Source organism: Pan paniscus, chromosome 9 (genome assembly GCF_029289425.2).
Source record: "Pan paniscus chromosome 9, NHGRI_mPanPan1-v2.0_pri, whole genome shotgun sequence".
Classification (NCBI taxonomy): Eukaryota; Metazoa; Chordata; class Mammalia; order Primates; family Hominidae; genus Pan; species Pan paniscus.
The window spans coordinates 11,987,572-12,006,816 of NC_073258.2; the positions used below are offsets into that span (position 1 = coordinate 11,987,572).

The 19,245-nt window shown below is 41.5% G+C and overlaps 1 pseudogene; it reads left to right on the forward strand.

The window, feature by feature from the left end:
• Positions 1 to 5,327: 5,327 nt before the first annotated feature.
• On the forward strand, positions 5,328 to 17,540 carry LOC129393344 (histone-lysine N-methyltransferase SETMAR-like; annotated as a pseudogene).
• The last annotated feature ends 1,705 nt before the right edge of the window (positions 17,541 to 19,245 follow it).

A 19,245-nucleotide genomic window follows, 5' to 3' on the forward strand; every position in this document is an offset into this window, starting at 1 on the left:
ACACCACTGCGCTCCAGCCTGGACGACAGGGAAAGACTCTGTCTCTAAAAAAATATTTTGGGGGCCGCGCGCGGTGGCTCACGCCTGTAATCCCAGCACTTTGGGAGGCCAAGGTGGGCGGATCACGAGGTCAGGAGTTTGAGACCAGTCTGGCCAACATGGTAAAACCCTGTCTCTACTAAAAATACAAAAATTAGCCAGGCATGGTGGCAGGCACCTGTAATCCCAGCTACTTGGGAGGCTGAGGCAGGAGAATCACTTGAACCCGGGAGGCGGAGGTTGCAGTGAGCCGAGATTGCGCCACTGCACTCCAGCCTAGGTGACGAGGGAAATTCCGTCTCAAAAAAAAAAAAAAATTAAGACAATATAGTTGATGAATAACTCTAAGATCTGGTTATTTGGCAAGAAGCAAGCAACAAATTTGATAAACCACTAGCTAACAAAACAAACTAAAAAAGAAATGACATAAATATACACATCAGGAATGAGAAAGGGTTTATAGCCATCAGTACAGAGGAAATGAGAATTACAAGGGAATACCTTGCCCAACCCAATACTAATACAATATAAAATCTGAATGAAATAGATAATATTTGAGGAAATATAAAATTACCAATTGGGACTCAAAAATCTAAACAGATAAATAATGATGGATAAAAGCTGTCAAAAGATATACTTAAAGACCTAAGCTAAAACTAGATAGGTTAATGAGCAACTTCTTTCAAATACTCAGGTAATCAATCATACTCATATTCCAAAGGATAGATAAACATCTCAGTGTTCCATAAAGCCAAAATTTTACATCATACAGCAGGAAAACTATGGACCAGTCTCATTTATAAATGTAGATTTAGAACACCTTAAAAAACACAGGCACATCTTGGGACTAGATTATGAAATAGAAAAGTATAATTAAAAATTAAGGCTGGGCACAGTGGCTCATGCCTGTAATCCTAGCACTTTGGGAGGCTGAGGCAGGCGGATCACCTGAGGTCAGGAGCTTGAGATCAGCCTGGCCAACATGGTGAAACCCCGTCTCTACTAAAAATACAAAAATTAGCCAGGTGTGGTGGCGCATGCCTGTAATCCCAGCTACTGGGGAGACTGAGGCAGGAAACTCGCTTGAGCCTGGGAGGTGAAGGTTGCAGGGAGCTAAGATGGTGCCCTGCACTCCAACCTGGGCAACAGAGCAAGACTCTGTCTCAAAAAACATTTTTTTAAATTAAAACAATCAAAAAATTAAAATTAAAATTAAAAACATTAAAAAGGAAAAACAAAATGTAAAACTCAGGCACATCTCATTTTATTACTCTGCTTCATTAGGCTTTGCAAATACTTCGTTTAAAAAAATATTTTATTTTTCAGACCCCAGGTAACTGAAACTGCAGAAACTGAAACCACAGATAAGCAGGTACTGATTTTGTTATAAAATGGGGCCCCCTGTGCTTGGACGTCTTCTTTATTTTATTTTTTTATTTTTTGAGACAGAGTCTCGCTCTGTTGCTCAGGCTGGAGTGCAGTGGAGTGATCTTGGCTCACTGCAGCCTCCACTTCCCAGGTTCAAGTGATTCTTCTGCCTTAGCCTCCTGAGTAGCTGAGATTACAGGTGTGTACCACCACATCCCACTAATTTTTTGTATTTTTAGTAGATACGGTTTTTTGCCATGTTGCCCAGGCTGATCTCGAACTCTTGGGCTCAAGTGATCCACCTGCCTCAGCTTCCCAAAATGCTGGAATTACAGGCATGAGCCATTGTGCCCAGCCAAATACTGCATTTTTACAAATTGAAGGTTTGTGGCAACCCTATATTTAGCAAGTCTATCGGGCCATTTTCCCAACAGCATATGCTCATTTCGTGTTTCTTTGTCATATTTTAGTAATTTTTGCAATATTTCAAACTTTTTTATTATTATTATATCTATTATGTTGATATCTGATCTTTGATGTTACAACTGTAACTGTTTCAGGGTGCCACAAACCGTGCCCATACAAGATGGTGAATTTAATCTATAAATGTTGTGTGTGTTCTGACTACTGCATGGACTGGGTGTTCCTCTGTCTCTCTCCCTCTACTGCAACCTCCTCATTTCCTGAGACACAAAAATACTAAAATTAGGCCAGTTGGAACCCTACAGTGGCCTCTAAGTGTTCAAATGAAAGAAAGAGTCACACATCTCTCATTCTCAAAAGCTAGAAATAATTAAGCTTAGTTAGGAAGGCATGTCGAAAGCTGGGACAGGCTGAAAGTTAGTTAGCTAAGTTGTAAATGCAAGGGAAAAGCTTTTGAAGGAGATTAAAAGTGCTACTCCAGTGAATACACAAATGAGATAAGAAAGCAGAACAGCCTTATTGCTGATATGGAGGATGTTTGAATGGTCTGGATAGATCAAACCGGTCACAACATTCCCTTAGGCCAATGCAAGGCCCTAATTCCCTCCCTTTTTTTTTTTGAGAGGAAGTCTCTGTTGCCCAGGCTGGAGTACAATGGTGTGATGTCAGCTCACTGCAACCTCCGCCTCCCGGGTTCAAGTGATTCTCCCCACTCAGCCTCCCCAGTAGCTGGAATTACAGGTGCCCACCGCCACGCCTGGCTAATTTTTGTATTTTTATAGAGATGGGGGTTTCACCATGTTGGCCAGGTTGTTCTCGAACTTCTGACCTCAGGTGATCCACCCGCCTCAGCCTCCCAAAGTGCTGGGATTACAGGTGTGAGCCACTGCGCCCGGCCCAATCAATATTATTATTAATATCCCCATTAAAGTCAGGAGCTAGACAAGGATTCTCACCACCTCTGTTATTTAATGTTGTTCTGGAAGTGCTAGTTAATGCAATTAGACAATGGAATAAAAGTCAAAATACTAAAGTGGATGAGAGCATTATTATCAATTACCTGATTGTCGGCCTAGAAATCCAAAATGATCAAATGAATAGTTGTTAGAACTAATACAAGAGAGGCCAGGCGTGGTGGCTCACGCCTGTAATCCCAGCACTTTGGGAGGCCGAGGCGGGCGGATCATGAGGTCAGGAGATTGAGACCATCCTGGCTAACACGGTGAAACCCTGTCTCTACTAAAAAATATAAAAAATTAGCTGGGCATGGTGGTGGGTGCCTTGTAGTCCCTGCCACTCGGGAGGCTGAGGCAGGAGAATGGCGTGAACCCGGGAGGCGGAGCTTGCAGTGAGCCGAGATCACGCCACTGCACTCCAGCCTGAGCAACAGAGCAAGATACTGTCTCAAAATAAATAAATAAATAAATAAATAAATAAATAAATAAATACAAGAGCACAGAATATTCTTTCTATATTTCTTTTATTTGCACTTATTTTATAATGGTTATTTTTCTGTGCTGTGTTGTTTCTAACAATTGGCTGACAAGCATACTGACAGAGCCAATTGTTTCTAACAATTGGTTTCAAGCACACAGGACCCTGAAAGTCAGCAGAGCTTGGTAGTGGAGGCTGAGAGTGGAGATGGGATGGGCAGAAACAGTTACAGCTTGGATCCCTCAAAAACCTTAAATGGGGCTGGGTGCAGTGGCTCACGCCTGTAATCCCAGCACTTTGGGAGGCCGAGGTGGGCAGATCACTTGAGGCCAGGAGTTCGAGGCCAGCCTGGCCAACATGGTGAAACCCCATCTCTGCTAAAAATACAAAAATTAGCTGGGCGTGGTGGCTGTGCCTGTAATCCCAGCTACGTGGGAGGCCGAGGCATGAGAATCACTTGAACCTGGGAGGTGGAGGCTGCAGTGAGCCGAGATCGTGCCACTGCACTCCAGCCTAGGGGACAGAGCAAGACCCTGTCTCAGAAAAACAAAACAAAACAAAAACCTTAAATGGAAGGCAGGCGATGCAGTCAACATCAGCCGGAGTGTGTGTGAGCAATCCTAATGTTCTGAGGCTATAATGGGGTTGGTGGGGGAGACACAACAGAGCCTTTGACGCTGCTCTTGACATTGCACTGCACCACATTGAAGTGAGGCTACAATGAACCAGAGGGATCCAGGAAGCCGTCTTCCTTATCAGCACCTCTCCACGGACTGCAGGCAGAGCACAAAGCTGTTTGTCTGACGGTGGCGGGAAGGTCATTCCAGATGAAGAAACCAGATTAAAAAACAGAAGCGCAGGCTCCTTTCCCAAGAGCAAAGCTAGAGGAGGGACAAAGCCACGTGAGGAAATGAGGAAGGGTCAGGCATATGTGGCTTGAAAGAGAGGAGAGCTCTAAGTATATCAGAAAAGGCAAGGGGATGGCTCTTCAGGACTCATGTCGTAATTCTGTCTGCCCTATCCTGTTTTAGAGATGACAAAGCCTTCCTCCTGGCTCTCTCTTTAGTAGGCACCTAAGCACTTTGACTTATTGTTCTCTCATTCAATCCATGCAACAACTCTTAGAAGTCAGATTTTTTGACAGTTTTTAAAATTTACTTATAAAAATTTATTTTTAATTTTCGAGGGTATGTAGTAGGTATATATGTTTATGGGGCATATGGGATATTTTGATACAGCCATACAATGTGTAATAATCACATCAGGGGAAATGAGGCATCCATCCCCTCAAGCATTTATCCTTTGTGTTATAAATAATCCAATTATACTCTTTTAGATTTTTTTTTTTTTAGAGATGGAGTCTTGCTCTGTCACTCAGGCTGGAGTGCAGTGGCACGATCTTGGCTCACTGCAAACTCTGCCTCTCAGGTTCAAGCAATTCTTCTACCTCAGCCTCCCAAGTAGCTGGGATTACAGGCATGCACCACCATGCCTAGTTAATTTTTGTATTTTCAATAGAGTCGGGGTTTCACCATGTTGGTCAGGCTGGTCTCAAACTCCTGACATCAGGTGATCCACCCCCCTCGGCCTCCCAAAGTCCTGGGATTACAGGCATGAGCCACTGCGCCTGACCTGTATGTCTCCTTTTGATAAATGTCTATTCAGATATTTGGTGAGCCACTGTGCCCGGCCAATCCAGTTTTAAAATGGGCAAAAGATCTGAATAGACATTTATCAAAAGGAGACATACAGATCAGGCACAGTGGCTCATGCCTGTAATCTCAGGACTTTGGGAGGCCGAGGCGGGTGGATCACCTGAGGTCAGGAGTTCGAGACCAGCCTGACCAACATGGTGAAACCCTGTCTCTACACAAAAAGTTAGCTGGGCATGGTGGTGCATGCTTGTAATCCCAGGTACTTGGGAAGCTGAGGCAGGAGAACTGATTGAACCCAGGAGGGGGAGGTTGCAGTGAGCCGAGATTGCACCACTGCACTTCAGCCTGGGCTACAGAGCAAGACTTCATCTCAAAATAAATAATAATAAATAAATGAGGCCGGGCACGGTGGCTCACACCTGTAATCCCAGCACTTTGGGAGGCCGAGGCAGGCAGATCACGAGGTCAAGAGATCAAGACCATTCTGGCTAACACGGTGAAACCCTGTCTCTACTAAAAATACAAAAAAATTAGCCGGGCATGGTGGCGGGCGCCTGTAGTCCCAGCTACTCAAGAGGCTGAGGCAGGAGAATGGCATGAACCCGGGAGGCAGAGCTTGCAGTGAGCTGAGATGGCACCACTGCACTCCAGCCTGGGCGACATCGAGACTCCATCTCAATAAATAAATAAATAAATAAAATTAGATTATTAGATTTTTTCCTATAGAGTTGTTTGAGCTCCTTATATATTCTGGTTATTAATTCCTTGTCAGAAGGATAGTTTGCAAATATTTTCTCCTATGCTGTGGGCTGTCTCTTCACTTTGCTGTTTCCTTTGCTGTGCAGAAGCTTTTAAACTTGATGTGATCTCATTTGTCCATTTTTGCTTTGGTTGCCTGTGCTTGTGGGGCATTACTCAAGAAACCTTTGCCCAGTCTAATGTCCTGGAGCGTTTCCTCAATATATTCTTTAGTAGTTTCATAGTTTGAGGTCTGAGATTTAAGTCGTTAATCCATTTTGATTTGAGTTTTGTATATAGTGAAAGACAGGGATCTAGTTTCATTCTTCTGCATATGGATATCCAGTTTTCTCAGCACCATTTGTTAAAGACACTGTCTTTTCTCCATTGTATGCTCTTGGCCCCTTTGTTGAGAAATGAGTTCACCTTAGATGTATGGATTTGTTTCTGGGTTCTCTATTCTGTTCCATTAGTCCATGTGTCTGCTTTTATGCCTGTACTATGCTGTTTTGGTTACCGCAGTTCTGTAGTATAATTTGAAGTCAGGTAATGTGATGCCTCCAGTTTTTTTGTTTTTGTTTTTGTTTTTTTTCTCAGGATAGCTTTGGCTATTTTGGATCTTTTGCAGTTCCATATAAATTTTAGGATTGTGTTTTCTCTTTCTGTGGAGAATGTCTTTAGTATTTTGATAGGTATTGTATTGAATACATAGATTACTTTGGATAGTATGGACATTTTAACAATATGGATTCTTCCAATCCATGAACATGGACTATTTTTCCTTTTTTAATGTCCTCTTCAATTTCTTTCAATAATGTTTTATAGTTTTCACTGTAGAAATCTTTCACTTCTTTGGTTAAATTAATTCCTAGGTATGTTATTTTATTTGTAGCTATTGTAAATGGGATTACTTTTATGATTTTTCACATTGTTTACTGTTGGCATATAGAAATATATTTTTTATTATTTTTTAATTTTTAATTTTAATTTTTAGTTATTTATTTTTTGAGATGGAGTCTAGCTCTGTCACCAGGCTGGAGTGCAGTGGCGTGATCTCAGCTCACTGTAACCTCCGCCTCCTGGGTTCAAGCAATTTTCCTGCCTCAGCTTCCCAAGTAGCTGGGATTACAGGCACACACCGCCATCCCCAGCTAATTTTTGTACTTTTAGTAGAGATGGGGGTTTCACCACATTGGCCAGGATGGTCTTGATCTCCTGACCTCGTGATCTGCCCACCTGAGCCTCTGAAAGTGCTGGGATTACAGGCCGATTTTAAAATTTATTTTAATTTATTTTTTATTTTTATTATTTTTTGGGGGGGGATGAAGTCTCACTCTGTTGCCTAGGCTGGAGTGCAGTGGTGCGATCTCAGCTGACCGCAATCTCTGCCTCCCAGGTTCAAGTGATTCTCTTGCCTCAGCCTCCTGAGTAGCTGGGACTATAGGTGCGCACCACCATGCTTGGACAATTTTTGTATATTTAGTAGACACAGGGTTTCACCATGTTGGGCAGGCTGGTCTTGAACGCCTGACCTCGTGATCCACCCGCCTCTGCCCCCCAAAGTGCTGGGATTACAGGCTTGAGCCACCGTGCCTGGCCTAGAAATGATTTTTATATGTTATGTTCTCTGTTTTTTTAACCCAATAATAGCTGTGTGTACTGATATATGTTGATTTTGCATGTTGACTTTTGTATATTGTTTTATTTCCTGCAAGTTTACTGAATTTGTATATCTGTTCTAATAATTTTTTAGTGGTGTCTTTAGGTTTTTCTAAATATAAGATCATATCATCTGCAAACAAGGATAATTTGATTTCTTCCTTTCCAATTTGGATGCCCTTTCTTTCTCTCTCTTGTCTGATTGCTCTAGCTGGGACTTCCAGTACCATGTTGCATAACAGTGATGAAAGTGGGCATCCTTGTCATGCTCTAGATCTTAGAAGAAAGACTTTCAGTTTTTCACCATTGAGTATGACACTAGCTGTGGGTCTGTCATGTACGGCTATGTTGAAGTATGTTCTTTTTTTTTTTTTTCCAGACAGAGTTTCACTCTTGTCGCCCAGGCTGGAGTGCAATGGTGCAATCTCGGCTCACTGCAACCTCCGCCTCCTGGGTTCAAGTGATTCTCCTGCCTCAGCCTCCTGAGTAGCTGGGATCACAGGTGTGCGCCACCATACTTGGCTAATTTTTTTGTATTTTTAGTAGAGATGGGGTTTCACCATGTTGGTCAGGCCGGTCTCGAATTCCTGACCTCAAGTGATCCACCTACCTTGGCCTCCCAAAGTGCTGGGATTTCAGGCGTGAGCCACCGTGCCCGGCCAAAATATGTTCCTTCTACACCCAGGTTTTTTTAGGGTTTTTATAATGAAGGGATGTTGAATTTTATCAAATGCTTTTTCAGTGTGAATTGAAATGATAGTATAGTTTTGTCCCTCATTCTGTAGATATGATGTATCGCATTGATTGATTTGCATATGACATCCTTGCGTCCTTGCATCCCTGGGATAAATCTCACTTGGTCATGATGAATCATCTTTTTAATGTGTTGTTGAATTCAGTTTGCTATTAAGGTGAGTGCAAAACTATTGCAGTTTTTGCATTGTTGGAATTTGTCGTTTGATATTGGAATACATTCTTCAATAAATGTGGTTAGGTCATACATCATTTTAATGGACATTTCTCGCTTTATGTTTTCTTGCTAATGACTTATTATTTGTTGTTTATTTTATGTTTATTTTAGACTATGGAAGTTATGTTAGACAAAAAGCAAATTAGAGCAATTTTCTTATTTGGGTTCAAAATGGGTCATAAAGCAGCAAGAAAACTCATAACATCAATAAGGCATTTGGCCCAGGAACTGCTAATGAATGTACAGTACAGTGGTGGTTCAAGAAGTTTTGCAAAAGAGACAAGAGCCTTGAAGAAGAGGAGTGTATGGCCAGCCATCAGAAGTTGACAATGACCAATTGACAGCAATCATCAAAGCTGATCCTCTTACAACTACATGAGAAATTGCCAAAGAACTCCACCTCGACCATTCTATGGTCATGTGGCATTTGAAGCAAATTGAAAAGGTGAAAAAGGTGGAAAAAAAAAGGTGAAAAAAAGGTGTCTTGATAAGTGGGTGCTTCATGAGCTGAGCAAAAATTTTTAAAAATGTTGTCTTGAAGTGTTGTTTTCTCTTATTCTATGCAATAACAGTGAACCATTTCTTGATCGGATTGTGACATGTGACAAAAAGTGGATTTTATACAACAACTGGTGACGACCAGCTTGGACTGGTTGGACTGAGAAGAAGCTCCGAAGCACTTCCCAAAGCCAAACTTGCGCCAAAAAAGGTCATGGCCACTGTTTGGTGGTCTGCTGCTGGTCTGATCCAGTATAGCTTTCTGAATCCTGGCAAAACCATTACATCTGAGAACTATGCTCAGCAAACGGACGAGATGCACCAAAAACTGCAACAACTGCAGCCAGCATTGGTCAACAGAAAGGGCCCAATTCTTCTCCAGGACAACACCCAAACACACGTCACACAACCAACACTTCAAAAGTTGAGCAAATTGGGCTATGAAGTTTTGCCTCATCTGCCATACTCACCTGACCTCTCACCAACTGACTACCACTTCTACAAGCATCTCAACAACTTTTTGTACGGAAAACACTTCCACAACCAGCAGGATGCAGAAAATGATTTCCAAGAGTTTGTTGAATCCTGAAGCATGGATTTTTACACTATAGGAATAAAGATTTCTCACTGGCAAAAATGTGTTGATTGTAATGTTTCCTGTTTTGATTAATAAAGATGTGTTTGAGCCTAGTTATAATGATTTAAAATTTACAGTCTGAAACCGCAATTACTTTTGCACCAACCTAATAGTATTTGGTTGAGGATTTTTGCATCAGTGTTCATCAGGGATATTGGCCTGTTGTTTTCTTTCTTTTTTCTTTTCTTTCTTTCTTTCTTTCTTTTTTTTTTTTTTTTTTTTTTTTTGATGTGTCTTTGTCTGGTTTTGCTATCAGGGTAATAATGGCCTCATGGAATGAGTTTGAAAGTATTCCCTCCTCAATTTTTTTGAATAGTTTGAGTAGGATTGGTGTTAGTTATTTAAATGTTTGGTAAAATTCATCAGTGAAACTATTGAGCCCCAGGCTATTATTTGCCGGCAGACTTTTTATTTTGGCTTTGAAATTGTTACTTACTATTGGTCTGTTAAAGTTTTGAATTTCTTCATGGTTCAACTCAGTAGGTTTCATGTATCTAGAAATTTATCTATTTTTTTCTAGGTTTTCCAATTTGTTGGCATATACTTACTCATAGTAGTACCTAAGATCCTTTGAATTTCTTGGTATCAGTTGTAACGTCTCCCTTTTCAAAACCTCTCATTTTATTTATTTCGGTCTTCTCTCTTTTTTTCTTAGTCTGGCTAAAGGTTTGTCATTTTGTTTATCTTTTCTTTCTTTCTTTTTTTTTTTTGAGACGGAGTCTCGCTCTGTCACCCAGGCTGGAGTGCAGTGGCACGATCTTGGCTCACTGCAAGCCCCGCCTCCCAGGTTCACGCCATTCTCCTGCCTCAGCCTCCCGAGTAGCTGGGACTACAGGCACCCACCACCAGGCCCAGCTAATTTTTTGTATTTTTTAGTAGAGACGGGGTTTCACCATGGTTTCGATCTCCTGACCTTGTGATCCCCCCACCTCAGCCTCCCAAAGTGCTGGGATTACAGGTGTGAGCCACCACGCCCGGCCTTATTTATCTTTTCAAAAAATGAATTTTTTGTTTTCATCCTTTGTATTATTTGTTTCAATTTCATTTATTTCTGCTCTGGTCTTTATTATTTCTTTTCTTCTACTGACTTTGGGTTTGGTTTGTGCTTGCTTTTCTAGTTCTTTAAGAGACATCATTAGGTTGTTTACTTGAAGTTTGTATGTTTGTTCATTTGTTTGTTTGAGACAGAGTCTCACTCAGTCACCCAGGCCGGAGCGCAGTGGCCAATCTTGGCTCACTGCAACCTCCGCCTCCCAGGTCCAAGCAATTCGCATGCCTCAGCCGCCCAAGTAGCTGGGACTATAGACATGTGCCACCATGCCTGGCTAATTTTTTTGGTATTTTTAGTAGAGATGGGGTTTTGCCATGTTGCCCAGGCTGGTCTCAAACTCCTGAGCTCAAACAATCTGCTCACCTTGGCCTCCCAAAGTGCTGGAGTTACAGGCATGAGCGACTACACCTAGACTTTTTATCTTTTTTGATGTAGGCACTTATAGCCATAAACTTCCCTCTTAGTACTGCTTTCACTGTATCCCACAGGTTTTGATATGTTGTGTTTCCATTATTGTTTCAAGAAATTTCTAAATTTTCTTATTAATTTCTTAGTTCACCCACTGGTTATTCAGGAGCATATTGTTTAATTTTCATGTGTTTGTATAGTTTCTAAAATTCCTCGTTATTGATTTCTAGTTTTATTTCATTGTGGTCAGAGAAGATCCTTGATATTATTTTATTTTTTTTATGCTTTAAGACTTGTTTTGTGGCCTCACATATGATCTGTCCTTGGGAATGATCCATGTGCTGAGGAGAAGAATGTGTATTCTGTAACCATTGTGTGAAATGTCCTATAAATATCTATTAGGTCCATTTGATCCATAGTGCAGATTAAGTCTGATGTTTCTTTGTTGATTTTCTGTCTGGATGATCTGCCAATGCTGAAAGTGGGGTGTTGAAATCTTGTGCTATTATTGTAGTGGAGTCTGTCTCTCTCTTTATCTCTAATAATATTTGCTTTATATATCTGGGTGCTTCAGTATTGGGTGCATATATATTTACAATTGTTATATTCTCTTGCTGAATTGACCCCTTTATCATTATGTAATGACCTTCTTTGTCTCTTTTTATAGTTTTTGTCTTTTTTTCTTGAGATGGAGTCTCACTCTGTCACCCAGGTTTGAGTGCAGTGGTGCAATCTCAGCTCACTGCAACCTCCACCTCCTGGGTTCAAGCAGTTTTCCTGCCTCAGCCTCCTGAGTAGCTGGGATTACAGGTGTGTGCCACCATGCCAGGCTAATTTTTGTATTTTTAGTAGAGATGGGGTTTCACTATGTTGGCCAGGCTGGTCTCGAACTCCTGACCTCAGGTGATCTGCCCGCCTCGGCCTCCCAAAGTGCTGGGATTACAGGTGTGAGCCACCACACCCAGCCTTGATTTTGTCTTGAAATCTGTTTTGTCTGTTATAAGCATAGCTACTTCTGCTCTTTTTTTAGTTTCTGTCTGCATAAAGCATCTTTTTCCATCCCTTTATTTTCAGTTTATGTGTGTCTTTATAGGTGAAGTGTGTTTCTTGTAGGCAACAGATCATTGAGTCTTTTTTTAAAAAAATCCATTCAGCCACTCTGCATCTTTCGATTAGAGAGCTTAGTCCATTTACATTCAATGTTATTATTGATAAGTAAGGACTTACTCCTGCCATTTTGTTATTTGTCTTCTGGTTGTTTTTGGTCTTCTCTTCCTTCTTTCCTTCCTTCCTGTCTTCCTTTTAGTGAAGGTGATTTTCTCTGGTGGTATGTTTTAATTTCTTGTTTTTTATTTTTTGTGTATCCATTGTATGTTTTTAGATTTGAGGTTACCATGAGGCTTGCAAATAATATCTTATAACCCATTATTTTAAACTGATGACAATGTAACACTAATTGTGTAAACTAACTAATAAACAAAAAGGAAACTAATAAAAACTAATACAAACTTTAACTTTGTCTCCCCACATTTTAATTTTTTGTTGTTTCTATTTATATCTTATTGTACTATGTCTTGAAAAGTTGTTGTAATTATTATTATTATTATTATTATTATTTTGAGATGGAGTCTTGCTCTGTTGCCCAGGCTGAAATGCAGTGGCACGATCTCAGCTCGCTGCAAACTCTGCCTCCCGGGTTCAAGTGATTCTCCTGCCTCAGGCTCCCGAGTAGCTGGGATTATAGGCATGTGCCACCACGCCCAGCTAATTTTTGTATTTTTAGTAGAGATGGGGTTTCACCGTGTTAACCAGGTTAGTCTCTATCTCCTGACCTCGTGATCCGCCCACCTCGGACTCCCAAAGTGCTAGGATTACAAGTGTGAGCCACTGCACCCAGCCTGTAATTATTATTTTTGATTGGTTCATCTTTTTGTTTTTCTACTTAAAATATGAGTAGTTTACATACCACAATGACAGTGTTAGAATAGTCTGTGTTTTTCTGTGTAGTACTTATTATTACCAGTAAGTTTTGTACCTTCAGATGATTTATTTATTTATTTATTTTTAATTTTTTTTGACAAGGTCTCACTTTGTCACCCAGGCTACAGTCCAGTTGCTTGATTATAGCTCACTGTAGCCTCCCAGGCTCAAGCGATCCTCCTGCCTCAGCCTCCCAAAGTGCTGGGATCACAGGCATGAGCCTCTATGCCCAGCCAATTAAAACAATTTTTTTTTTTTGTAGAGGTGGAGTCTCACTGCATTGCCCAGGCTGACCTCAAACTCTTGGGTTCAAGCAATTCTCCCACCTTGGCCCAGATGATTTCTTGTTGCTCATTAACATCATTTTCTTTCAGATTGAAGAACTCTTTTTAGCATTTCTTGTAGGATAGATCTTGTGTTGATGAAATCCTTCAGCTTTTGCTTGTCCAGGAAAGTCTTTACTTCTCCTTCACGTTTGAAGGATATTTTCATCAGATATAGTAATACTATTCTAGGGTAAAAGTTTTTTTTTCCTTCAGCATTTTAAATATTGTCATGCCACTCTCTCCTGACCTGTAAGGTTTCCATCGAGAAGTCTGCTGCCAGACCTATTGGAGCTCCATTGTATGTTATTTGTTTCTTTTCTCTTGCTGGTTTTAGAATCCTTTCTTTATCCTTGACCTTTGGGAGTCTGAATATTAAATGCCTTGAAGTAGTCTTCTTTGGGTTAAACCTGCTCGGTGTTCCATAACCTTCTTATCCTTGAATATTGATATCTTTCTCTAGGTTTGGAAAGTTACCTATTATTATTCCTTTGAATGAACCCCACCTCTCTCTCTACCTCCTCTTTAAAGCCAATAACTCTTAGATTTGCCCTTTTGAGGCTGTTTTCTAGATCTTGTAGGCATGCTTCATTCTTTTTTTTCTTTTTTCTTTTGTCTCCTCTGACTTTGTATTTTCAAACAGCCCAAGTTCACTAACTCTTCTGCTTGACCAATTCTGCTATTAAAAGACTCTGATGAGTTCTTCAGTATGTCAATTGCATTTTTCAACTCTAGGATTTCTGCTTACTTCTTTTTAATTATTTCTATTTCTTTGTTAAATTTATCTAATGGATTCTGAATTCCTTCTCTGTGTTATCTTGAATTTCTTTGAGTTTCTTCAAGACAGCTATTTTGAATTCTGTGTCTGAAAGGTCAAATTTCTCTCTCTCTGGGATTAATCCCTGGTGTCTATTTCCCTGGATGGTCTTGATGCTTGCGGATGTTTATCAGTGTCTGGGCATTGAAGAGCTAGGTATTTATTGCATCCTTCACAATCTGGGCTTGTTTGTACCTGTCCTTTTTGGAAGGCTTTCCAGGTATTTGAAGAGACTTGAGTGTTGTGATTTAAGCTTTTGGTCATTAGTGGGCCATTGGTGGGTAACCCACAATGTAACCCAGTAACGCCATGGTTCTTGCAGACTCATAGAGGTACCACCTTGGTTACCTTGGATAAGGCCTGGAAGAAGCCTCTGGAGTATCATGCAGAGACTCTTGTTCTTTTCTCATACAATATATTCCTTCTTTTCTTTTCTTTTTTTTCTTCCTTCCTTCCTTCTTTCCTTCCTTCCTTCTCTCTCTCTCTCTCTTTCTTTCTTTCTTTCTATCTTTCTTTCTTTCTCAGGGTCTCATTCTGTCACCCAGGGTGGAGTGCAGTGGTGCAATCTTGGCTCACTGCCACCTCCACCTCCTGGGGTCAAGCAATTCTCATGCCTCAGGCACCTGAGTAGCTGGGATTATAGGCATATGCCACCATGCCTAGCTAATTTTTGTATTTTTAGTAGAGACAGGTTTTTGCTATGTTGCCCAGGCTGGTCTTGAACTCCTGGCCTTAAGTGATCCACCTGCCTCAGCCTCCCAAAATGCTGAGATTACAGGAATGAGCCACTGCACCTGGCCCCATACTTTCTCCCAAACAAAGAGCATCTCTCTCTCTCTCTGTGCTGAGCTGCCTGGAGATGGGGGAGAGGTTAAACAAGCACCCCTGTGGCCACCACCCCTGCTCCTGTGCTGGGTCAGATCTGAAGCCAGCACAGCACTGGCTGTGAATGTGATGGGTCACACCTGAAGCTGGCACATCTCAGTCTCACCGAAGGCTCACAGCATGTACTACTTGGTTACCACTGCTGCTTATATAGGGTTCTTTAATTAGCAGGTGATAAATCTTGCCAGGACTGGGTCCTTCCCTTCAAGGCAGCAGGTTCCCTTCTGGCCCAGGTTGTGTCTAGAAATGTCATCTAGGACTAGGTTCTAGAATGGGGGCCTCACAACTCTACCCGGCGCCCTTTCCTAATGTGGCTGAGCTGGTATCCAAGTTGCAAGACAAAGTTTTCTTTACTCTTCTCTCTCCTCAAGTGGAAGGAAGGGGTCTCTTTTGGATTTGCAAACTGCACTGCCTGAACTTGAAGGAGGGGTGGCACAAGTACTCCCTTGACTGCCCCAGCTAGTGTCTCACTAGGTTGTGTGGCTCCCAAGTCCACTGGCTCTGGGCCCAACACAGGACTAAGCCTTGCCTAGGAGTTGCAGTCCTTGTGGCCTAGATAGCTTTCCAAGTTTATTTAGGACCCTAGAGAACATTAGCCTGTGGTGGCAAGGCTTGCCAAAACTCAAGTCCTGACCACTTGGATGAGTGATTCCCCTCTGGGTGAGGCTGGTCCAATGTTGCCTTTATGGGCACTGGTTGAGTTCTGCCCAGTGTTGGCAGCACTGTGTTCCAATGCAAAATCCCACAATAGCTGCACTTGCCCTCCCTGAAGCACACAGATTCTCTCTCTGTGCCATGCAGCAGCTGCTGGGGAGTGGGGGAAGGGTCTGTCAAGACTGTACAATTCAAGACTGTATTTCCTACTCTCTTCAGTGGCTCTTTCAGTGATATGAAGTTAAAACCAGGTACTATGATCGCTCACCTGATTTTTGGTTCTCATGATGGTGCTTTTTTGTGTAGAAATCATTCAGTTTGGTGTTCCTGCAGGGATGACGATTGATGGAGGCTTCCATTCAGCCATCTTGCTTCCAACCATCCAATTTTCAATTTTTGTTTTGTTTTTAGACAGTCTAGCTCTTTCGCCCAGGCTGGAGTGCAGTGGCATGATCTTGGCTCACTTCAACCTCTACCTCCCGGATTCAAGCGATTCTTGTGCCTCAGCCTCTCGACTAGCTAGCTGGAATTACAGGCGTGCACCACCACACCCAGCTAATTTTTGTATTTTTGTTACAGACAGGGTTTCACCATGTTAGCCAGGCTGGTCTGGAACTCCTGACCTCAAGTGATCCACCTGCCTTGGCCTCCCAAAGTGCTGGCATTACAGATGTGAGCCACCGTGCCCAGCCCAATTTTCAATTTTTTTGTATTTCTTCAGATGTTTTCCCTGTGATAAATATGTTTGCTTTAGGTTAATTTTCTCGTTTGTTTGTTTTTAATTGAATCATTATACAGTTCTCCATTATATGTTTTTGTTTGTTTTTTGAGACACAGTCTTGCTCTGTCACCCAAGCTGGAGTGCAGTGGTAAAATCTCAGCTCATTGCAACCTCCGCCTCCAGGGTTCGGGTGATTCTCTCACCTCAGCCCCCCAAGTAGCTGGGATTACAGGCATGCACTACCACACCTGGCTAATTTTTGTATTTTTAGTACGGTCTGGGTTTCACCATGTTGATCAGGCTGGTCTAGAACTCCTGACCTAAAGTGATCCACCTGCCTTGGCCTCCCAAAGTGCTGGGATTACAGGTGTGAGCCACTGCACCTGGCCCTTTTCTCCATTATCTTATAGACATCTTTTCATTTTGTACATATAGTTCCAGCTCATTATTTTGCAAGCTATAGTTTTTTAGCATTTAACAGAAATTTGGGTGGTTTCCAATATGGAGTATAATAAACAATGCCAATATTTGGTTTTGTAAACTTTCCCCCAGATCTCCCTGTGGCTGATTTTCTCACTCCATTCAGGTTCCTGCTCAAATGCCACTTCCTCAGAAAAGCATTCCTTGATTTCACTATTTTAAACTAGCACTTTCCTCCAACCCTCTACCACTTCTTCATCCCTTACTTTACTTTCTGATATCAATCTTTGTAATTTTTCCTCTTGATTTTAGAGTTTAAAATACATTTGGATTTTATGATGAAACAAAAAAATAAGGTACAAGTCTGACTCCCTCTGGATCCCATTGTCCACATTCACACCATCAAGTTGTGTGCCGGCATACCTGGAAGGATGACTCTAGACATCACACTGCTCAACTAGCCTGGCCTACCAGCTGGGTCCAGTGTGACCCTGCCTTCATCAAATCTCCCTGTTTCACCCTTCACCTTATGCCCTTCTTACTGGGGTAGGAAGAACCAGGCTTTAAGTCAGCAGTGATAAAGTCTCAGAAGGCTGGGCATGGTGGCTTACACCTGTAATCCCCACATTTTGAGAGGCTGAGGTGGGAGGATCCCTTGGAGTTTGAGACTGGTCTGGGCAACATAGTGAGGCCACGTCTCTACAAAAAAAAAAATTGTTTTTAAATTAGCCAGGTATGGTGGCATGTGCCTGTAGTCCCAGCTACTCAGGAGGCTGAGGTGGGAGGATTGCTTGGTCCCAGGAGGTTGAGGCTGCAGTGAGCCATGATTGTGCCACTGCACTCCAGCCTGGGTGATGAAGACCCTGTCTCAAAAAAAAAATACTAAGATAAAAAATATTGATAGGTCATTGGATAGGTAAATGTAAATTTTTTTTTAAATTTTAAAATTAAAAATAAAGTTTCAGAAATATAGTCTCAGTAATACTAGTTCTATGATTGTATGATGAAGGCATTTTTTAACCTGTGTTTCATTTTCATCTGTAAAATGTGAATAAAAATAACTCTCTTACAGAGTTCCCGTAAAGATTAAATAAGTATGTAAAGCATCTGGCTCAGTGCCTATCATATAGTTGGCACCAAAATGTTCTCCCCTCTCCCAGCTCCTGCAAAGGCACCCCAGCTCTTTACAGCACTTAGGGCCTTTCTCATATTCTGACCTGTATTAAGCAAATGTGCAGCTGGTAGGATAAGATGCTTGAACATAGTAGACACTCGATAGAGGACTGCCAAGCAGAGTTGATTTCTGTAGTTAGAAACTAGTTCATCCTCACCAGTATTTTTTTTTTCTTGTATACACTCCCAATCGGCTTATCGGCTTATCATGTCACACACAACTGGTTACTCTCTACCCAACTAGATACTGGATGAGGTCATCTCTCAATCCTGTCTGAGCTGAACAAGGCCTTTTATGGAACTTTAAAGTTGACTCACCACTGAGTCATCAAAACACAGCAATACCTAAACACGCTCCTGTTGCTAACAAAAGACCAGCATGGGATGTCTGTCTTACCTCCTTTCCCTCCCCTAATGAGACACGGCCCCTTGACTCACTGGAGAAGAGTCATCACGTCTTTTGTGCTGCAGTAATCTGAACGAAGCCAGTTTAAATAATCACAATGTGGCCAGCAAACAACTGGCAGTCCCTGTGGTCATTCAGGTCATTTCCTATGTATGTCACTAACCCAAAAGGAGAGGCAATTAATCAATCACCTGAATATTTAATGAGTGCCTGCATTCTGTTGGGCACTCACAGTTCCCTCTGTTTATGACATTTCTGTGAAGTGAACTTTTCAGTTATTGAAACTCATTAAAAATATAGAGAACAGTGTTGCGGGAAGTCAGGGACCCCAAACGGAGGGACCGCATTAGAACAGCAACCTTTGTGCCTCTGTAAAGGAAATAAAAAAAGGAATATTGGAGAAAATGGGACTATTCAGTTCCATTCCAATAGAAAAGAATTATAAAATAGCAAATAGGAAGGGGTTATTTGCTAATGTTTTGGCTAAATGCTTCAGAGAGCTATAATTTTAAAATATCTTGGTTGAGAACTACTCTCTTATCTAGGAATGAAATGGTCAGTGGTATTTTCTCTTGGGAAAAGTCTTGCGTTAGTACCACTGCCTGACCTATTGCAGTGGACTATGAAGTGTTTCAAGATTAGGGGGCCTGTGTAAGGCTGAGAACTGCTGAGATAACTAGGAGTAGGCCTAAGGGCTCCTTTCATAAATAAGGCTGGTTACAGCTGTTTCATACATGAACAGACACAACCTTTAAGTACCCTAGCATGGTCTTTCCTAGCTGAAGACCCCAAGGAAAACCTGAATGAAAATCTTAGATCTTCAGACATTTTATATAGAATCCATACAATTGATATACCCATATCCAAAGGATATAATGATCTACCCTTGATCTATCTTAAATAAATATCAGAACGATGCATGGAAATTGCATGTTAGTAGTCCTTAAAGATTAATTCGGCACGACAAGAAATGTTTATTTTATTAA